The 20,792-nt window shown below is 40.3% G+C and overlaps 1 protein-coding gene and 2 long non-coding RNA genes across 5 annotated transcripts in view; 1 reads left to right on the forward strand and 2 right to left on the reverse strand.

Moving 5' to 3' along the window:
* Window positions 1-746: 746 nt before the first annotated feature.
* Window positions 747-17,712, reverse strand: LOC144310880 (uncharacterized). Its single transcript, XR_013376508.1, has 2 exons — window positions 17,427-17,712; window positions 747-957 (listed from the first exon to the last, which is right to left on the reverse strand). It is a non-coding gene; the product is annotated as an uncharacterized LOC144310880 (long non-coding RNA).
* LOC144310879 (uncharacterized) lies at window positions 7,187-17,001 on the reverse strand. Its single transcript, XR_013376507.1, has 5 exons — window positions 16,863-17,001; window positions 16,230-16,311; window positions 14,220-14,256; window positions 10,033-10,091; window positions 7,187-8,758 (listed from the first exon to the last, which is right to left on the reverse strand). It is a non-coding gene; the product is annotated as an uncharacterized LOC144310879 (long non-coding RNA).
* The window catches only part of TEKT3 (tektin 3), a 40,180-nt gene continuing 36,470 nt past the window's right edge, over window positions 17,083-20,792 (forward strand). The window contains exons 1-2 of one of the 3 annotated variants that reach the window (XM_077892571.1): window positions 17,090-17,205; window positions 17,709-17,833. The gene's annotated coding sequence lies outside the window, so the exon portion shown is untranslated. Of the gene's footprint in view, window positions 17,206-17,562; window positions 17,643-17,708; window positions 17,834-20,792 lie in introns of those variants that run through there. The other 2 variants (XM_077892570.1, XM_077892572.1) reach the window with 2 other exon arrangements.

Consider the following 20,792-nt stretch of genomic DNA (forward strand, 5'->3'; position numbering starts at 1 on the left):
TAAAAAAAGAAAATAAATTTTTAAATTAAAATTAAAAATATGGTAAAATATACATACAGTTTACATTCTAGCCATGTTAGCAGCATTAAGCATTCATACTCTTGTGCAATCATCACTACCATCTGTCTCCAGAACTGTTTTCATCTCATGAAACTGAAATTGTCTCTCTATTCAACATGAATGTCCCATTTCCTTTTTCCTCCAGCTCCTAGAAGCCACCATTCTACTTCCTGTCTCTATAAATTTGACTCCTTTGGGGACTTTATACAAGTAGAATATCTAGTATTTGTCTTTTTGTGACTGGCTTATTTTCCCTTAAGTAATGTCTACATGGTTAATCCATACTGTAGCCTGTACCAGAATTTCCTCCTCATGAAAGGCTGAATAACATTCCATTGTATGAATATGCCCCATTTTGCTTATCCATTCATCCACTGAAGAACACTTGGGTTGTGTCACCTTTTGCCTATTGTGAATAATGCTTCTATGTTCTGGATTTTTATACTGTAAAAGAAGAAGATGAAAGAATAAGACAAAAGGGAAGAGATCTGGAGATCCAAAGTCCCAAATGTCATTTAAAAAAACTCTGGGAAACGAACTAGGGGTGGTGGAAGGGGAGGAGGGCGGGGGGTGGGTGTGAATGGGTGATGGACACTGAGGGGGACACTTGACAGGATGAGCACTGGGTATTATTCTGTATGTTGGCAAATTGAACACCAATAAAAAATAAATTTATTATTAAAAAATAAATAAAAAAAGATTTATTTATTTATTTTAGAGAGATGATGCTCTGCTCACACAGTGCCAGCAGCTGCACAAGGGTGAGGGTTTGGGGATTCTTCCCCAGAGAAAACAGGTCCACACAGTGAAATCTGGAGGAGTCCAAGTGTGGAGGCCATTGGCTGACGAATGTGTTCACATACTTGGAGCTCCTAATCGCCTTCTCGATGTCTCGCTCTGAAATATGAATGGACAGCCAATGATCATCAACCATTGACACAAGTGCCCAAAATGAACAGAAGAAAAGAGGGAGGAAATTATGCTGGGAAGAGAAGGAAACTGAAAATATTGCACAGCTAATGCTTCCAAAGAGGTACGAGATGACATTGCATTCATACAAGAACATTGTTCTTGGTGGGGGAGATTTGAATCATAAATAAAAGCTCTTAGAAGGGCATTTGGGTGACTCACTGGTTGAGTGTCTGCCTTTGGCTCAGGTAGTGATCTCAGAGTACTGGGATGGAGTTCCACATCAGGCTCCCTGCAAGGGGCCTAATCCTCCCTCTGCTTATGTCTCTGCCTCTCTGTGTATCTCACATTAATAAATAAGTAAATAAAATCTTTAAAAAAAAAAAGCTTTTTGAAATGAAAAGTATCACTAAAGTAAATGAGACAAGAAGCCTGGGTACATGGTCAAGGAGATCTTCCAACAATGTAAATATTAAATGACAAAGTAATGGCAAGCAGGAGAGAAGTAAGAACATTAGAAGCTCAGGAGAAACAAAATCCACCTAACACCAATTCCAGAGGAAATAGAAGGGTGAAAATTATCAAAGAAAGAGTGCAGGAAGATTTTCTGGAATTGATGGACATGGCAGTCTACATAGTAAGGACCAGCCAGGTGCCCAGTACCGTAAAAAATCAAATAAGCAAACAACAACTGTGTAAGAAACAAATCTACATAAAATTTCAGAACAGTAAGGATGAAGAAAAGGGGAGAAAAACCTGGATCACATATGGAAGTATTAGGAATCACAGTGCTATCACACCAACCTGGAAGGCAGATGACAAGATCCTGCAGGAAAATTATTTTCAACCTGAAATTTAATTCTGAGTCAAACTGTTAATCAAGGGTGAGGGACGACTGATGCCATTTTCAGATAGATAGGGAATCACAGATTTTACTGACCATAAATTTTCACATAGGATAGGCTATGAGGATTTATTCCACTGAAGTGGGAGAGAAAAGTAGAAATGAAAAAAGCAAAGGAGCCAGGTAAGAGAATATATAATAGAGAGAGGGAGGGAGAAAAAAGGGCCAATGGAAGTCTCAGGATGTCAGCTGTGTGAGGTGAAGCTTCCATCTGCTCTGTGAAAAACATTCAACTGGGTTGGGGAATGTTCCCTGGCATCAGAGCACCTTAGTTCTGATCCAGATTCTTCCAAAAGTGTGACTTTGGGCAACTCGCTGAAACTCCCTGGGCTTCATTTTGGTTCCCTTGTCTGTAAAGAAATGAGACTGAACTGTATAATTTTTGAGTTTCCTTAGATTTCTAATATTCTTTGCAGAGCAAGAGGAAGAGGTCAGTGATTAACTTTTTCCAGAAGAAAAGTGCAAGTATATATACTTTTCACTTCCTGTGGAACAAAATGTTGGTACCAGAATAAGATAGAAAGAAAAATAGAGCCACTTGACATTTCTTCTAGTTCTAAAAGCCTACTATTCCTTTATTTGTGTGACCATCGAAGTTAAATTTCAGGTGGTCGATATGTGTATGGCTGTTATGAAACCAAATTAAGTAACAACACACTAATTGTCACTTTTCTTGAGTTCTTGTGTTGGCCTGAACCCCTGCTGGTGGGCCTAGTAGAGGCTGAGGCATCTCTACTAAACATATTTCTCGTTAACTATTAGCTTATATTTATTTATTTATTTTATTTTATTTTTTTAATAAATTAATCTTTTATTGGTGTTCAATTTACCACCATACAGAATAACACCCAGTGCTCATCCCGTCAAGTGCCCCCCTCAGTGCCCGTCACCCACTCACCCCCACCCCCCGTGCTCCTCCCCTTCCACCCCCCCTAGTTCGTTTCCCAGAGTTAGGAGTCTTTCTGTTCTGTCTCCCTTTCTGATATTTCCCACACATTTCTTCTCCCTTCCCTTATATTCCCTTTCACTATTATTTATATTCCCCAAGTGAATGAGAACATACACTGTTTGTCCTTCTCCGATTGACTTACTTCACTCAGTATAATACCCTCCAGTTCCATCCACGTTGAAGCAAATGGTGGGTATTTGTCGTTTCTAATGGCTGAGGAATATTTAAATCCAAGAACATGTTCTTGAATCTTACAGTTATTTTTAATCAAACAAGCATCTGAGTGGAAAACAAGTAAAGCCTCCCGTTTGACCCAGAATCTTCAAGCTCTGGGTCATGTGATATTTAATAACACACTCTGACCCCTCTGGACTAGCATCGCCACTTGAAATCCCATGTCAGAAGGAGCCCCACAATAATCCACGCTGGCTGCTCCGGGTTCCAGACAGGAGATGATGGTGTGCTTTCTCTTGCCATGCTTGACGCCATGCCTGATGGACTGCACCAAGATTTAAGAGCCAAGCATCCCCAGACAGCCAACACTAGGTTAAAAAGTCGAGTTTCTTATGAGGAAGCAAACTGGGAAGTGTCAGAGAGATGTAGAATCAAATTCTACCAACATCACGTAGTAACTGCTTAGCTCTGTATGGACTAATTTAGCTCTAAAATCTCATTTTTCTCCTCTGTAAAAAGGGGTTAATAATACTGCCCTTTTGTAATACTGCCCTTTTGAATTTTAGTGACATAATACATGTGAAGCACACTGTCCTGTGTGGAACGTATGACCACTCAACATACACTTGCTATTTTGTAGCACTTGTCTTAAACAAATTCAAGTTTCTTAAGGTACTCAGTAAAATTTTATAGATGTGGAAAATTTTGCAATCAGAATGCAAACAAAGTAATTCCTTCATCCGTTGCCAAATCCAAAGTTGTAAAGATTTACTACTATGCTTTCTTCTAAGAGGTTTATGGTTTCAGCTCTTTGATTTAGGTCGTTGGTTAATTTTTGTATATGGCATGAGATAGATGTCCAACTTTGTTCTTTTGCCTGTAGATAGATACTGTATTGACTCAGGACAGTTTGTGGAAGAGATTATCCTTTTCCCATCAAATGGTCTTCACACCCTGGTTGAAAACCAGCTGGCCATAGATATCAGGGATTATTTCTGGACTCTCACTTCTATTTCATTGAGTGTATCTTTCCTTACGCCAGTATGGCATTGTCTTGATTACTTTGCTATGCAAAGTTTTGAAATCGAGAAGTATGAGTCTTCTACACATCTTCTGCATTTTCAATTTGTTTTGGCTATTCTGGGCTCCTGGAAATTCCACACGGATTTGAGGACCAGCTTTTCCATTTCTGCAAAAAAGGCCATTGGGATTTTGAAAGGGATTGCACTGACTCTAGATCATTTTGAATGGTGCTGCCATCTTAACAATAACCAATCCATGAATGTGGCTGCTTTCTATTCATTTAGGTCTTGTTTAATTTCTTTCAGCAACGTTTTGCAGTTTTCAACTCACAGGTCTTTCACCTCCTGGGTTAAATTCATTCCAATGTATTTTATATTTTTGGATGCTATTGCACAGGAATTATTTTCTTAATTAGCTTTTCAGATTATTCATTGCTGGTGTATAAAATCACAACTGATTTTTGTGTGTTGTACTCATACCCTACAACTTTGCTGACCTCATTTGTTGCTCTAGAAGGTTTTCTTTGTGTCTTTGGGATTTTCTGCATGTAGGGTCATGTCACTTGTGAAGAGAGGTAGTTTTACCTCTTCCTTTCTTATCTGGATGCCTTTTATCTCTTATTATTGCCTACTTTCTCTGGTACTTCCAGTACAATATTGAGTAGCAGCCTTGTCTTGTTCTAGATATTAGGAGGAAAATGTGCAGTCTTTCACCACTAACTGTGATGTTAGCTATGGGTTTTTCATAAATGTCTTTTCTCCTGTTGAGAAAGTTACCTTCTAGTACCAGTTTTCTCAGTGTTTTTATCAGGACAGAGTGTTAGATTTTGTCAAATATTTTTTATGCATCACCTGAGATGATCATGTGTTTCTTCCCCTTTGTTTTATTAATTTAGTGTATTACATTGATTGCTTCTTACACGTTGAATCACACTTGAATTTCAGGAATGAATCTCTCTTGATCATGCGGTATAATCCTTTTGGTATGCTGTCAGATTTGGTTGGCTAGTATCTTGTTGAGGAGTTTTGCATCTGTATTCATAAGGGATATTGGTCTGTAGTTTCCTTTCCTTGTGCTGTGCGTTTCATGCTATGCATGTTTGTATGTGCATGCGTGTGCACACACACATTTATAATTTACCAAATATCCAAGCTGCTTCAGACACTCGAAATGAAATGTTTGTCCAATAAGTATATCATTATACAATACACTAGGAAGGATGACAACTAAGAAGATTGTTTTCCCTGATTGTTGTTCTCAGTTCTGATTCCCAAGAAAAATACTGGGCCGTGCAATTTATATCAAGTATCCAACCCTCATCTCATCTGTGCTACATTCAGAGTAGCTGTACCATGTTGTCAAGTGCACCTCAAACTTTAGTATACATACAGCTCACCTAGACATGCGATACAACTTTGAATTCTGTTGATTTGTCACAAAGGCAAAATCTTAGGTTCTGCATTTCTTATAAACTCCCAGGGGATGCCATTGCTGCTGGTCTGTAGACCACACTTGGAGCAGCAAGTTTGTGGCCACCGGTTAGGTAGGGGTGGGCCCATTCTTGCTTTGATTACTAATTACCTGCGAACAAAACTCTCCAATCATGAAGGCAGCCACGTTAAAGCAAAAATTCTTCACAAGGTGCTTAGGGAACATGCATGTGTGTGTGTATGCCTATGTAGGAAGAGCCAGGATTTTGTAATATGGTATATTTGTGACGTTGACCTGATCTAAGCCATCAGTCTGTACAATTCCATTCGTTTATTCTACCCGTTGAAAGCAAACAGGGCCAGGCCATAGCAACACTGTGCAGCTGATGAAGTTTTCCTATAGTGTATCCAGCTTCTGCTTTTGGTGGCCTATTTTGGAAAACAAAGCCCTCCACCCCCCAAACCCCCAATTTTATGGGGACCAGTGCTTCCTGCTGCTACTTCCTGCTTATTTCTCAACATTGGGATGCATCTGTTACCAATCAGTTGCTTTTGCGCCAATATCCACTTTTTGGTAGGAGCTAATGGGGTTAACTCATGGAGACACTGATAAAGGGCAGGTTTATCTGTAAGTCCTGGGGATCCTGAGCATGGGTCGGTGAGGGACACATTGATTGGCCTTGTGATTAGCTCTGTCTTGGCATGTCCCCTCCACATCCTTTCTCTGTTCTCTCCTCTCTAGTTCCTGCCCAAGCACAAGTGGGGGCTGCCCTTCCTCCCCCTCTACCGGAGTAATCTTTTCTTCCATCCCAGATGTTTTGTGTTTCTGAGGAACTGCTCTGATTTTTGTCACTTCTTTTATCTCAAGATTATGCCTGGAAAGAGTACTTTTCATATTATTTCTACCTTTTGTAGAAAGATATTAACTAAAAAGTATAATACCAGAATGTGCCTCCCTCCTGAACAGATCATTCCAAGGTTATCCCTGTGTGATAGGACAGTGATGAGCAGCTTTGAGTTCAAATGCTAAAATGGAAGCAGGAATTCCTTGGGAGATAGGGACAGGAGGAGTCAAATCATTACCATTTGGGCACATTAGAGCCACAGTCTTCAAAACATGGAGCTCACATAAATCTTAAAAATTTCTTTAAAACATTTTATATTCTCTTGCACTCTTTAAAGTTGATGTGCAAAAAAGTTATGTTTGAGTAATTGCAAAATGTACTGTCAATACTGATATTTAAAAGTAAAGTTGTTACATCATTCTTTTTAATATATCCAGTAAAATACGTAACGAATGATATCCACCATCACCTATTTAAAAATAAATGAACAAGCTTATCTTAATGGTCAGAAATTTTAATCAATTCTTTGAGCTCATTTTCCTATTCTGCTTGCCCCTCAGAAATGCATTTTATTGTAATGTGTATTTGGGCTTGAAAATCTCCCATTGATCAGCCTCTTGTGTTTCTCTGTCAAAAAAATTTTTTTTAATTTAAATTCAATGTGCTTGGCACCTGGGTTGCTCAGTTGGTTAACTGTCTGCCTTTAGCTTGGGTCATGATCTCAGGGTCCTGGGATGGAGCTCTGCATCAGGCTCCCTGCTCAGCAGGGATCTGCTTCTCCCTCTTCCTCTCTCTCCACCCTTGTTCCCATGCTCTTTCTCTTTTGCTTGCTTACTGTCCCTCTCAAATAAATAAATAAATAAAATCTTTTAAAAATTTCAATTTGCCAACATAGAGCATAATTTTATTTTATTTAAATTCAATTCAAAATTTGTAATAAATGAAACAAAAGAAAATATAAACAAAACAGAAATATGTACAAAAGTGAGATTTAACAATTTTGAAACCTTTATAACAGCATCAAATAAGGTTCCAAGCATAAAGATGTCAAACTTTTAATTACTGGCATACTATTGACCTAAGAAACAGAAATTTATCTTATTATTAAACTCCCAAAGCAACATTTTTTTGGAAATACACCTCTCCATGAGATAGATGGGACATGATTTACTTATTCTACTATTAGTACACATGTCACTGCTAAACTGAGTTGAGTTTCCATGTTATGTCTGTGCCAATGTCTCATTTTTATGGATGCTGGTGTTGAGAAACTTTGTTCACACAAATTAAATAGGACTGAAAGAAGAATCCTTGTATCAATGTTACTCAACTTAAAATATAATTCCTTCTGAATGATATGCCTTAAATAACAAGATCATCTATCACCAAAAATTATTTGATGGATGAACAACCGTTTGAAACTTCCTTTAATTTTGTAGGAAATGAACTAAAATCCACTACACTGGCAAAATAATTCATTACCTAATTATTACAGTCATAGACTTTCTAGCCTTTGGGTTGTCTCTTCATTTGTCACCCCAAGATGTTTCACACCTGACGCCAACATGTGTTTGAAAGTACGTAGGGTCTTAGTGAAAGGATGAGGGGACCAAGTGGACTACTTGACCCTGCTCCCCTCAAGGAAGATCAGTTGTAGGAATGAGTATGTACAGAAGCCGAAGATTGGAAATTGATGCCCTAAAACCACCTAAGTGCCGACATGCTCCTTGGAACATATTCCAGGGTGTCTAGCAGGCTTGCCTCATAGACTAGAAGTCTCCACTGGGCTGCAGAAACCTGCTTTGTTACACTTCGGGTGGTGCCCCAGACCCAGCAAACACCCGTCCTCAATGCTCTGCGTTTTCTGAGAACGACTCTCAGAGCCATAGTAGAGTCACTGTGTCCTCTGCAATCTCTTCCTGACTCTCTTAACCACCCCCTCAAGAGAGTGTGGCACCCAATAAGTTATTTAAAGTTTCTATATATGTGTCTCAGATACCAATTTATATATTTTCATTGTTATTTCTAAGCTGTGTGCTTGGATGTGTATACAAACTCCAGGGATAGAGAACCAGGGGAAGAAAGATAATCTCTAGTACTCACAAGAAACACTGATCTAAATTAGGACTTGGGCCAATCTGCCTTAAGCTGAGAGGGGAGAGAAGAAAACATTTTTTTTTTTTAAAGTCTAGTTATTTAAAAATAGTTGTCACCTTTCAAGAAGCCTTGGTCATTTTCTGTAAGAACTGATGACCTCATCCAATGTTGTGGCTAACTTGCAGCCACATATAATTAAATTCTGTCTTGCCATGTTTCTGCTGCAAGATAATGTGATGCTTCTCTTCCTGCTATGCTGCTGTGGGAGGGGGAAGCCAGGAGAAAATAGCCACCATGTGTGGCTGTGGAGGTTCAAGAATCTTCCGCCGTCACCCCTCTCTTGTTCTGTAGCAACAGTGATGTGCTCCTGTGAGGGGAAGGAGAGCTCTTATCTCATCTGTGTTCCCATTTAATTTGGATAACCACCTGTGAAGGTGGTATTACTATCCCTACATTACAGATAAGGAAACCAAGTCTCAGAGCGGCTATGACTTGGTCACTGTCTTGTACCAGTGGAGGGCAAAACCAAGACTACCAGTTGGGTCTGTCTTATTAGTGAGGTTATGTTCTTTCCAACAGGCATGGGGTCACCTTAGGTAGAAAACATCTCCCTAGCTGTACCCCAGATGGAGGGGTGGGAAGTCATTATGGTAGATGACTGTGGTCTTCAGAAATGCCTATGTGTATCTAGAGCAGTGCTTCCCAACCACTTCTGTATCACAGCATATAGAGAAGAGGAAAGCAGGTATTTGGGTTATACAGAAGCATTCCAAGGCTTGAGGCAAAAGGCCCAGTGTCATCCCAGCTGCTAAAGACAGCACACTTGTAATCCATGTAGACCATGGGTACTGGTGGTCTGACCCACAGGATACAGGTGCAACTCAAACACAGTTTTTGAGGACCAGCCACCATGGCAGTGGGGTGTCTGCAGAATTGTATCCTTCATAGGATAAGCAATAGATGATCCTTTATCAAATTCATGACGACACACTTAGTGCCCTCAGAGCACTGGTGACTGAATCATAGGGTGGAAGAAAGCGGGAGGACACTTTCATAGGCAGCTGTAACACCTCTTGTCCTGGTGGGTGGAGAGATGGACTGGCATTGCCTACAGATCATACAGTTGCTCACTGTTTTTTCTCTTTTTCTTTGAATTGATTGACAATTCAAACATTGTTCTGAATGAAGTAAGAAGAAATGATACAGTGTGGAGTTGATGATTCTCACTTTAGATTCAAATGATTTCTAAGGAAGTAGAGAATATACAGGTGTATATATGTATATGTATGTACATACACACACAGAGAGAGGTGGAGAGATAAGAGAGAATATATAGGCATATATTCTCAGCAGATAAGTGTAAGCAGGCTCTAGATAATTGGGTAAATCTGAGGGCATTAGTGTCTCCTGAGTATGATGAGATTTGCTTTTTGGTTTTCATTGTAATCTTGAAGACTCTTCCTTAGGGAAGCTTCAAGGCAGTGAGATGTGGATGCTTTTAGCCAGGGTCTGATCAATCAGAGGGAAGATGGAGCTACCTAGGTAGGCTCTGTTCAGAGATAATATTTCCACCCTTGCTCAGTTCATCCAGAATTGCTGTTTGCAGAAGACTAGAAATAAAGCTCTAATGAGAATGCTCACATGAGGCTTCCTGGATATAGGGGAGACATCAAAGGATGTTGGTGATGGGTCTCCCAAACCTGGGGAGAGAGAAACAGAAGAGACAAAAAATTCCTCCTGGATACTTAAAAAAAAAATGAAACTTAATTTGAATTAGAAACATAAGTAACCTTAAAAAAATCTCATTCACCCTCGGTGTCTGTTGAAAGATGAATGGATAAAGAAGGTGTGATATGTGTATGCAATGGAATATTACTCAGCCATTAGAAACGACAAATACCCACCATATGCTTCGATGTGGGTGGAACTGGAGGGTGTTATGCTGAGTGAGATAAGTCAATCAGAGAAGGACAAACATTATATGGTCTCATTCATTTGGGAATGCTGAAAGGGAATAAAGGGGAAAGGAGAGAAAATGAGTGGGAAACATCAGAGAGGGAGACAACATGAGAGACTCCTAACTCTGGGAAACGAACAAGGGGTGGTGGAAAGGGAGGTGGGCGGGGGGTGGGGGTGACTGGGTGACGGGCACTGAGGGGGGCACTTTATGGGATGAGCACTGGGTGTTATGCTATATGTTGGCAAATTGAACTCCAGTAAAAAAAAAAATCTCATTCACAAGCAAGAAAAAAGACAACTTGTTTACAATGTAGGTTATGTAAGTTTAGAAATATCTATCTCAAACAAAGGAAATCAGGAGACAGAATGTCCTCTTTGCCTTTAAAAATGCCCTGGTTACATCATACACCTGAAACTAATATAACACTGTAGGTCAATTATACTTCAAAAAAAATCCCCAAGATTTAAGGATCATCTGAACAAAATGTAAAATCTGTTATTATTGCTCAAATCCAAGTAAATTCCTTTGTATGGATTCCCAGGCTCCACCCTAGACTTACTGAATCAAATCCTCTTGGGATGAGACCCCAAAATCTGCAATTTAAAAGCTTTCTGGGCAATTCTGATGTGTAATGCTCAGTACTTGGGAATGTTCTAGCAGAGCAAAGATGTCTAGTATTGTGACTCAGATGAACTAAATATCAGCCTATGAAGAGCAGTTGGTATTTTTATGAGCATTCTAGAGAAGTGTTGGGTAGGGGTGGGAGAGACGATGTTGATTCCAGGCAAGCTTGAATTCTAGTTGTTTGCATCTGGTTGTGTCTGTAAAATTCTGGCCTTTCATTCTGACAAGGAGGGTTGTAGTGTGGATACTACACACCTCTATGTCCTACCAGGCCTGATACCTCAAAGGTCATTCAACTTCCATTTCTGAACAAGGATGTCTGTCCTGTAGTCCTGTCTCTTTTTTTGGGCCCTGGTGAGCTGGACTAGATCAGAAGTTCCTTTTTAATTGAGTCATAGAGCAGACCTGGAGCAAGTCCCAGACAACAGGGCTCAGTTTCCATTCTAGTATGGTCCCTTCATCACTGAACCAAAGGCATCCAAAGGCTCAAGAGTCACCTGTAAGCCAAAGGGCTCCACATTTATGATTTATATCATTCCCTCCACACTCCTGGTTGGTGGACTTTTCTGTCTTTCTTTCCCTTATCTGTCTCCTACCTAGCTTGGGAACTTCATCTTGGCTGCTGCAAGTGACAGAAGGGGTTTTGGAAGTCCGAAGAGGATTTGAATGTTTTTTCTACCTCAAGCATGAGGACTAGTCTGCCTCCTTTCAGTTTTTCAGTATCTCCTTCCATCTTCATTATTCAACTTACTAGAACACTAATTTGTCTTTGGGTTATTTCTATTCAAATCATTATGGCTTTCTAGATAATTCTCTGGAAACTTTACCTTAAGAATCTGTCAGTTAGTGGCCAGAAAATTGGGGCCACCAGTGAGGTGATTCCTAGTTTGTGTTTTAGACTCTTTGGGGAAATAGAGAGATCAGATTATCTCGAATAATGAGGGTTACAGGAAGGAGACATGCAGAAATAAGAAATCTCATGGAAATGGGAAAATGTTTGCAAACTAGAGAGTCACTGAAGATGTAATAGGGCCTCAATGACAGTAATATCTTGTTGCTCCCTGGCTGTCCAAATCTGTGAATCTCAACTAGAATTTTGCAACATCAAATGTGTTAATTCAATTACTCTCTTTATAGCACAAAATCAAATGTTCTGAGAAAGGATCTAGTTAGATGGGCTTTTGTGCTAAGCCACCTCTGTCTGCTTGCCAGACTACAGATGGGCTACCTTTGAGCTAGGTGCCCACCTGTGGTCCAATCAACTGTGGCCAGGGAGCACTTGATGGTGGTGGATAGCACATCATAGAATGCATGGCCATCACCATAGGTTGGGTTCCCAAGAAGCTGACCCTGAAGATTAGTGTAAAAATTATTTATCAGAAAGTGTTCCCTTGAAAAAAAATTAGTAAAGATAGAGGAAGTGATATCTAGACATCTAGATGGGAAGTCAGAGGAAGCAGGAGTATGGTATCATCAAATCTCCAGGAGGGTAGGTTTGGTTCAGTCCTGTAGGGGAGCTCTGGAGACAGGGTAGGTCACCCCTCAGAGTTGTCACAATGAGGGCAGGGAAGTGGGGGTATTTATACCCCTGAATTTATTAGTCTTTGAGGAAGGGTTGGCTCAAGTCACAAATTCCTAGACACTTCAGCTTTCCTTATGCTGGCAAAATTGATGCTGGCAGCCAGAAGGCAGTCCTTCCTTAAGGAGATGTAGAGTCCACTGCTATGAGTGAAAGCACACCAACAGGCTGTGCTTAAGAAATGGTCAAAGTGGGGGTGCCTGGGTGACTCAGTCAGGTAAGTCTGCCTTCAGCTCAGGGTCCTGGGATAGAGCCTGGTTGGTGGGGGGTGGGGGTGGGGGTCTCTGCTCAGCGCCGAGTCTGTTTCTCCCTCTCCCTCTGCTCCTCTCCATGCCTCATGCTCTCTCGGGTATGTACTTTCTCAAATAAATACATAAAATCTTAAAAAAAAATGGTCAAAGCATCTGAGGGAACATGGATTGTAGCACTAACAGCATCTGCTACTGCCACCTAAAGAATGAGCTAGAGAGGCTTTCTTCACCAGGGCACTGTGGTCATGGCTTGTCCGGCCTATATTGTCTCACTAACAACAACGAACAGAGTTGAAAACTTAGGTTCAGCATGTAAAAGGTGCCATCAAGTATCTGGTACCTGTGTCTACAGTATGGCACCTTCAGAAATGGTCAACAGAAGCTCGCATCAATCAGGCAAAAGCCATCACAAAGCAGACAAGAGTTCACACTCGGCCAGACTGCAGCTGTTTCCAGTGTATTAAGAAGAGATGAAGTGTTTTCAACCATGTCAACAAAAAGAAATCAACTTTCTTATCACTGAGAAATACCATTTCAAATATCTGATACAAATATAGCACATCTGTCTACAGCTCGCTCCGTTTTTATTTCCACAAACTCTCCTCAGTTTAAAGAGCTACACGATATTCCATATCATCTATAAATTAACCATTTAGGAATCCCTGGCTGACAGTGTGTTCCCTCTTTTTAGGACTCTCATCACATTGGAGCCTGCACCATGGGGGTTTTCCCACGTCCTACTAGACAGTAATCTCTAAAGATAGGAACAGGGACCCACTTACAGCAATACAAACATTTAACAACTGACTTTCTGGGAAAAATATATTCATATATACATACACCACTTTATTATATATTTTAATGATATAAAGGATGTATAGCACATAATTTATATATAAAATAATAATAAGCTATACAATACTCTGTGTTTTAAGTTCCAGATAGCCAATTGATTTTCACAGAGTGCTTTCACTGATTTTTGCTGAACTCTTCTGTCTCTGGCCAACCTCTCAATGCAGTTGAACAAGGGGAGTTCCAACCTGGATGGTGGTTGATATCTTCATTTATGTTAACAGGTAAGACAAAAAAGAATATGTGTGCTACAACTTCACTCAATGGCATGAATGACTTCCAAAATGATTCTTGTGACTAAGGCTGGAAACTTACCGTTCCTGTCCTCCTAGGGTTCATGGGAGAGATGATATGTAAAGACATATATGATAATGGGATAATGACTCTGATGGAAGCACAAAGAAAGAAAACCCTGTGGGAGCTTATCATTTCCCACTTGATCAGGAGGCCACAGCAAAAAATGTGATTCTGGGCATGTCATGGAACCTCTAGAATCACAGCTCCTCACGTGCTAAACAAAGGAGTTAGAAGATGATATTTAAACTAGGCTGAGTCTATGTACCTTTGGCTCTCTGGAGGTACTCCCAACAAGGTGTGCCCTGCAATTCATGCAATGAGAAAGTCTATTCAGTTAAAAAAGGCTGACGGTGATACACACCCCTACAAATAGCTTAGTAACAAAAGCAAAACATAACAGTGATAGCTGATATTGTTGTGCTACAGTTGTAAATGATAAAATTCTCAACGAATGCATCACACACTCAATCAAGTTTCCCAATCAGTCCTCTGTGAAGCAGAGTTTACTCATGTAAACATGAGTCCTTTATTCTGTACATTAAGTCAATGTCGATCCAATATCCAGTCCATAGGTTGACATTGCTGCCTTCACATACTGACAACACAATGCTCAAGGAAAACAAAGCCATTGATATGGATGGTGCAAATTTGAGTAAAATGTTGTGCATCTGTTGCTAAGTAATTTCTAAGAATCAGTGATAAAGAACACATTTCAAGAATCTACATTATTCTCTAATTTTTAGACTGCAATTTACAGCTTACATTATTCTATGATTTAGACTTTCACATTTTTACAGTGCAATATTTCCAGTTTCCCCATATAAATAGCCATAAAATGAATTATGGAATTAAAAGAATTTAGAGAGTGGGCAGATTAGAGAAGCTGGCTCTACGGGCAATATTTGCTATTTCATTTTCCTAAACATTCTCCTTCACTCCCACACACTCATACCCCCATACTCCTCTTTCACCTCTCTTTCTCTCTCAGTTCTTTTTCCATCAGTTTTCCATGAGCCACTCTTTGACTCCTCCTCCCTATCCCCACACTCCTAGGTAGGATACTTAGATGGGGAGCTGTCATCGAACCTCAACTGAATTAGAATCTTTCACCGAATATAAAGATAAACCCATTACTTCTCCACTGCTTTGGAGAAGGTCTGTAATTAGCTAGACACATATATCAATTTTACTTTCTCTCACTGAAACATATTTTTAAGACACATTTAATGCTAAGCCAATGTTTCCCAAACTGTGTTCTGTGGAATATTAGTGTTCATGGAGATGTTAACAAGTATTCTGGTTTTAAAAACTCTATGGTTGGAATCCAGGGGTAAAATACAAATGGGCACATTGAAGACTAAGATTTCCTGTGCTAAAGAAAGCCTATTTAAGTCTCTTTATGTCAGAAATTCACAAATTTATTTGATTATAGAGCTATTATTGATTGAGTAGCCTCTTTAATGGACCAGGGAACACATTTTGGGAAACACCTTACTAATGCAGTAAAACTTTTCTTTTCTATGCTCAAGAGCTGAGGAAAGGTGCTCTCTGGCTCCATCTCAGTCTCACAGGGCTGCTGTTCTCAGGAGAGAAGCAGCAGTCTGTGATGGGGGTCTCTGCTTACTTTCTTACTCATGCTCATTTTTGGCAAGCTTCTCACTCACTGTCTCCTTCTCTGCCATCCAGGATGAGCAGAAGCTTGTCCACAACCCTATTACAACCCTGCTGACCTTCAAAGATGTCACAAAGTAGCTGTGGGCCACCACTAGCTATCTGGGCCCTTTATCTTATGGTTCCATTGGCCTTTGTGCTGACAGCAAGCATTTTCTGCAAGGACTCTGATCCCAGAACTTGAGGAGGTTGTGTATAAACTCTCTTGGACCAGCTATTGGATCCTGATCTGTGGGCCACTAATTCTCCCTTCCAGGTAGTATCGAAATTATCTAGCCTGCCTTACTAAAGGTGTTATCCTATAAAAGGTGACTTTAATGCCTCCCAACAGGGCACCTGTGCCCCAGTGCCTGGTTTACCTGTTGTTACAGATAAGGCAACTCACCAGGCCTCCAGCAGGTATTAATGTGAACTGGGCCAGCAGTACATTTCTCACACCGGCATTGATGAGTTGAAGTTCAAGGTTGTGAAGGGTAGTGCCCGCCACAGTGTAATCCTTTAAAGCTACTACTTCGTAGTTGGTATTGTGTTTTTGATATATGCCTTATTTCAAGCTTATTTATCATATAGAGGCAAAAATAGTAGAAATTAAAACCAGACAGACCCGGATTCAGAGCATGGCTCTTCCTCTGTTTGTGTGTCTCTGGAGCAAGCTACCCAACATCTCCAAACCTGCATTGCCTCATCTAAAAAATAGAAGTAATGATAATCAATAGATTATTATTGCTAGTAAGAGAAATAAATGAGATTATGCCTGTAAAGCCCTAGTATAAAATATGGTATATGGCACAGAGTGAAGGTTCATGAAATATTAACTACGATTTCTATTATTTACATTATTACAGTCCAATACTGGTGTGTGCGTGTGCATTCTTCAGTTAACTTCCCCAAGTTGAATTCTTTCCTGTAAAACGTAAATTCCTACCACATGGTGTTAAGGAAGTCGCATGGGTGGACGGTGATGTATAGGAGACAGGTGACCCAGACCCTGGATGAACTAGTTAGTGGAGGCTATTGTGGATGGAAATATTTGCTCAAGAAAAAGAGGGGGGGGGGACCGCAAATCTTTCCCTTAGAGTGAGCAGGGAGGAGAAGGTCACTAGATAACGCCGCCGTGGGGAAGCCCAGCTGGGCAGCAGACAGGTGTAAACGCGGAGGCTTGCCCGCATCCTGCACTAGAATGGGGGCCACCAAGCCCTCTGCCGCTGAAGAGGCCCCCCAGGAGCGGCAGGGTTACCTCCGCGGCCTCTCCCTTGGGTTGCGCTTCCCCGCGTCACCTCCGCGACCCGCCAGGTCTCCCGGAGCCTGGTTACTAGGCGCGAGAGCGTCCATGGCAACCGCCGGCCGCAGGGTTTCCCTCGGTTCCTCCCGCCGCCCGCCCTTCCTCCCACCGGCCAATCGGCTCCCAGCGAGCCGGCAGGGGCGGCCGTTGAGTGGTCCGCGGGCGCTGACGTCACAGTCGGGAGGGCGGGGCCGGCGCCGACGGGTCGGGGGCGCAGCCGCGGAGGGCGGTCGGTGGGGGGCAGCCACCCTTCCCGCTCTCCGCCCCTTCCCCGCCCCTCGCCGGCGGCCGCTGACAGGTGAGTGGTCCGGTCGGCGCCTGCCCGCCGCTGGGACGACCCCGACCGCGTCCCCTTCCCCGGCGAGGCCCCATCGTTTGACCCCAGAATTCGGGGTGAAGCCGTGGAAACCCTGGAGTTCCTCAGTCTGCACCTCCCCGCTCGCACCCCTCAAAGCAGAAACCGTCCAAACCCCCGGGTACCCGCTCCACAGGCCCCCACCCCACGCCTTCGTAGCTTACATTTCCGACGCTTTTCAAGGATTGAGAAGTTATTTCTAAATGCAGAACGAGCAAAGGGGCGCCTGCCCCCCGGATCCTGTGCTCACTCCGTGATTTCTTCCACCAGTGAGCAGGGCTTTTGCACGGGGCGCGGTGTCCGGCCTCATCCGCCGGCTTTTCAAGTGCGGCCAAGGGGAGGGGTTCCAACCAAAGAGAATTCCTGACATTCCCATCAAGGCAGGTGTTCGGTTTCCCTCTGACCCTGAAGCTCTTACTTGGTTTTTGACCTTTTTTTTTTTTTAGACCAAGGCCCATTATGTTTCTCCCTGGATGCTTATGATCGTTGTAGATACATACTTTAGAAATGAGTAATATTGGGTCGCTGTGAATAAAGCAAGTTGTTCCACTCCTAGGCAAAGTGTTTCAAGGTTTGTGATAAAATATTCTACTCTTTTTTTTTTTTTTAAGATTTTATTTATTGATTCATGAGAGACACAGAGAGAGAGGCAGAGACACAGGCAGAGGGAGAAGCAGGCTCCCTGCCCGATGCAGGACTTGATCCCAGGACCCTGGGATTAGGACCTGAGCCAAAGGCAGATGCTCAACCACGGAGCCACCCAGGAGTCCCTACTCTTTTCTTTTTAAAGTGAAATATTTTGTGCAATAAGTGGAGTGTCCAAGCATCCATGTGCTCACTCAGGCCTCAGTTAAACAAACAAGCTAGCAACGTTTCAGTTGTGGATGACATCTCCTTCCTATGTACCCCTTGGGAATCTCATTCCCCTTTCTTCTTTTCCAGCTGAACTTACCTACCAGAATTCAGTGTTTACTTATATTCTGTATGTTTTTATGCCTTCTCTACTTATGTATTTGTCCAAAAACAAATATATAGTGTTATCCTTAAAGTTTGTATAATGGCATCATGCTTTACATGCTCTAGGTTGTTTATTTTAACTGCTGTGTGATAATGTTTGTGTGAACTTACACAAATGATGTATGCCTACTTCTGTTGATAAACTTTTAGACTGTTTAAAAGTTGTTAGAAATCTTATGTTGAGACTGTCTAAAATTGTATGTTTGAGACTGTCTGAAAATTGTAAGAAATGTTATGTTAATTTAAGAATGTTTAGAAACATTCTTGTGCATTCTTCTACATTCTTGGGTACACACTTGAGTTTCTCTAGGCATATCAAAAAGTTGAATTGGTGAGTCATGGGGAATGTGCTTTTTCAACTTTGCTAGAAACTGCCACATAGATCTCCAAAGTATCTTATTTTTTCTTTCCACTTTCAGTGAAGAGAGTTCCATATTAAATATTTTTTTGGAAGAAATATATTATGTAACTTTTCCTGCATTCTTATTTAATATACACATAAAAAGAAAATGCTTAAATGTTGAAATCTGCTACATTTTTTTAAGATCTGCTCCTCATTAATGTATGGGGGCAGTGTTTTCTTTCTGCCCCAGTTTGAAACTGTGACTAATTAGGTGGATATAACCAAAGGAGCTAAGTGGGGGGAGTTGTATATGATTATTTCAAGCCTCTTCTGGTCAGTGATGTGAGGCAAGGTATGGAGCAAGTCATAGAAATCTTCTTTCTGTACTTGTCATGTCTTCTGTAGAAAGTGATCCACAGGTTTTTATACCTTAAAATATTTATGATTTTAAAACCTTGCCTAAACATGCTAATAAAATATGTTTATCCAACTTGAGATCATCTTTTGGATTATAAGTGGGGCTTCCCTGTACCTACAGTCTTTGTGTTATTGATCATATTTTTAGCATGTTAATATTTATAGAAGACAATTATAGCATTTTTTCCCGGTAGGTAAATAACTATTGACTCCACATTAAATAAATATAGCCAAACACTGTATTTGACTTCATTTCTTAAAATGCTTTTTGGTCATGCCTAAAAGTATAATAAAAACAATTGCATAACTTAGGGTATGACTTTTTCCACAGCTATTGTTAGTAATTTTTCCAAAGAATTTGTTAAGTTTGCTTGCAAATAAGAGACATTTATAGATAGCATCAGTTAATGATCTTAGTGTGTGCTGCACGAGCCCTATTCATGTGTGACTCAGAATTTAGAGAATAATTTAAATGTTGTAAAAGGCACATCATCAAAGTAAGCTATGGGCTTTAAAAAAAAAAACCTGAGGTATTATTTCCTTAAAAGTGGTAGAATTCATGAACAAACCCATTTAGGCATGAAGTTTTTTTTGAGGAAAGATTTTAAACTCTAGATTCAGCTCTTTTAACTACCATAGGGCTAGTCAGGTGATCAATTTCTTCTTTGGTCAGTTTTGGTTATTTGTGTTTTTAAAGCATTTTGTGCATTTCATCTCTGTTGTCAAATTTCTTGGCATAATGCCTACTTAGGAAAAAAAGTGTGTTTAATTTCCTACTGTTTGAGAAGTTTCCAAATATTCTTCTGTATTAGTTCAGTATGGTCAGAGAACATATTCTGTATCATTTCAGTGTTTTATGTTTATTGAGAACTTGTTTAATGGTCAGCATATGGTTTACTTGGGTGAATATTCTCTGTGTAATTGGAAGTAGTATGTAATCTGCTGTTTAAAAGTATTTTTCTTTCTGTTTTATTGAGATAAACTGACATATAGCACTGTATAAGTTTAAGGTATACAGCATAATGTCTTACATATATTGTGAAATGGGTACCACAATAAGTTTAGTTAACATCTGGCATCTCATATATACAAAATAATCTGCTGTTTTGAGTGATGTATTCTATAGATGTAAATTAGGTACAGTTAGCTATTTTGTTCAAATAGCCTACTTATTAACCAATTTTTTATTTGTTCTAACAATTACCGGGAGAGGAGTGTTGAAATATCTGACTATAGTTGTGAATCTATGTCTCATTTTAGTTCTATCAGTTTTGGCTTTATGAGTTTATTTTTTTATTTTTTATTTTTTTGTCACAGAAAATCCAATTTATTATTGCTAAAGTTAGATTTTGTGGAGGACCAGAGATCACATATTAGCAGTCTCATCAATAAAGTGACTATTATCTATAATCAGAATTTTCAAAAATATAAAATTATATACATATATAATGCAATACAAATATTTTTTCTATCCTTTAATTTCCAAAGCATGCTAATTCATATCTGACTGATAGTACATAAATATCCTTTCATGATAGGCCAGGACATCAATGTTATCCCAGTTACACAAAAACAGATACAAAATAGTGTTATGTGACTTCCTTGTCTGAAATTATAAACTAAGTTTGTGTGCATATATATTTTTAAATCCCTTTATTCCCATTCCATCCTTTTGGCTAAACTTTATTCGTATATTATCTGCCCTTCTGATAGTCCCCTCTCTTATGAAAGGCATTATTATCCAGTCACCCCA

The sequence above is a fragment of the Canis aureus genome, chromosome 3 (genome assembly GCF_053574225.1).
Source record: "Canis aureus isolate CA01 chromosome 3, VMU_Caureus_v.1.0, whole genome shotgun sequence".
Lineage (NCBI taxonomy): Eukaryota > Metazoa > Chordata > Mammalia > Carnivora > Canidae > Canis > Canis aureus.